This window comes from Macrobrachium rosenbergii, chromosome 5, assembly GCF_040412425.1.
Source record: "Macrobrachium rosenbergii isolate ZJJX-2024 chromosome 5, ASM4041242v1, whole genome shotgun sequence".
NCBI lineage: Eukaryota > Metazoa > Arthropoda > Malacostraca > Decapoda > Palaemonidae > Macrobrachium > Macrobrachium rosenbergii.
The window spans coordinates 4,883,418-4,885,455 of record NC_089745.1 but is presented as its reverse complement, the minus strand read 5'-3'; the positions used below and the strand labels follow the sequence as shown (position 1 = coordinate 4,885,455).

General features: G+C 31.2%; 1 non-coding gene across 1 annotated transcript; it reads right to left on the bottom strand.

The window, feature by feature from the left end:
• Positions 1 to 71, bottom strand: TRNAG-GCC (transfer RNA glycine (anticodon GCC)). Its single transcript has one exon. It is a non-coding gene; the product is annotated as a tRNA-Gly (tRNA).
• Between the last annotated feature and the right edge of the window lie 1,967 nt (positions 72 to 2,038).

Genomic DNA, 2,038 nt, shown 5'->3' with positions numbered 1-2,038 from the left:
TGCATCGGCCGGGAATCGAACCCGGGCCTCCCGCGTGGCAGGCGAGAATTCTACCACTGAACCACCGATGCTTGAAAGCAGGTGGACAGTATATTGATAAAGTTAAAACTTTATGTCAGTTTATTTTATAAACTATATATGTTTTCTTTACTAATTTTATACCAAAATCGTCGCTTAATTGTAAAACCATGACTTCAACTATAGAATATGTGGCAGGAACAACGCACGAATATTCAAAACAAAAATGAGAAATATACAAATACTTTGATTTTATTACTGTAATTACACACAAAGCGAAAAAAATAAGAGTCCATTCCTTCAGAGGGATTCCCCAGGAGTTTCCATTACCCCACAATTTTTTTTTCTTTGCAAGTTCAAACGTCTTTCACATGTAATAATAATTTATAATATATATATATATACATATATATATATATATATATATATATATATATATATATATATATATATATATATATATAATACCTTTATCCTTGTTCTAAATTATCACAATTCTTCCATTATCAGTCGTTCTTTCAATTCCTCTCATACTTTCTCAATCAAAATCTTGCCGTACATCTTCTGTAATTTTTAATGTTTCTGTATGCATACTGCTTTATACGGCATGCCACTATACAGCGTTATACATTGGTAATATGAATAGAAACACACACCTTATATATTTTTATAGTATATATATATATATATATATCGCAGTGTCAATTGGGTTTACCTTGGGTATAACAGGTGGCTCGAATGGAATCATATTTTCCCACGACAGTTCCTAACTTAATTAAAAAACAAAAAAAATAAGGACTACTTATCCCCCACTTGTTATGTGTCGTCACACACCATCTGCTGTCTTCCAACTGCAGGGACGGTCGATCGCATTCCACAGTTTTGTTACGATACGATTTTAATTACCCGGCTCGTGGTAACGCGCGTGCGGAAGTTGCCAGGTATTATTTTTCTCAATATTTTTCCATTTCCCCCTCGTAAATACTCGATACTTTCCAAAGCTGTGTGTTTTAATTCCTTCTATATTTTACGTGATATTACCTCTCCAAATATCTAAATTAGGTTTAATTTGTTTATTGAATTTTAGAAATTTAATTACCCGGCTCGTGGTAACGCGCGTGCGGAAGTTGCCAGGTATTATTTTTCTGAATATTTTCCATATTCCCCCCGTAAATTTTCGATATTTTCGAAAGTAGTGTATTAATGTGCTTTTATATTTCACATGATGTTATCTTTCAAGATATCTAATTGAGGTTTAATTTGCTTATCGAATTTTAAATATATAATCAATTCTTAAAAAGCAACTCTTGGCAACTCATTGCTGTGGGAAATTTGGGCACGTGCAGCTGTTTCACAAGGTCGCTTGTTAACTCAGTATATCCATGCCCAGCACGTGATGGACGCACGTGCGCGAAATATGGCACGTATCTGAACCGTATGTGTAAGTTTGTTTGTGTGCATGTATGTGTATGTGTGCGTTTGTGTAAAGTAAACTCACAATAATCTTCGTTAGGCTTTATTATTTATGCAATTAGAATTTTATCGACCGAGGTATCAAGTGATAAATTTTAAGCTGTAATTTGCATACGAGAAATTATTATTAGCTCTCGATTTTATGCAAGAATTTCGAATTCTTGAATGAAAAAATTTATATTAGCAATGTAAAATTTACAGATGAAAATACACAGTTGCTATGAAAGGATTTATAGATGAAAAAATTTATAATAGCAATGAAAAAATTAATAGAAAGAAGATTTATAGTACAGATGAAAAATTTATAGCAGGAAAAATTTATATTAGCAATGAAAAATTTACGGATGAAAAAACTTATAGTAGCGATGAAAAAAAATTAGATAAAAAATTTATGCAATGACAATTAATAGAAAAAATTTTTATAGTAGAGACGAAAAAATCTATAAAAGGAAAAATTTATAGATGAAATAATCTAGAGAAGCAATGAAAACGTTTATAGACGAAAAAATATAAAATAGCTTTACTGATCTATAAGTTGTTGGTTTCA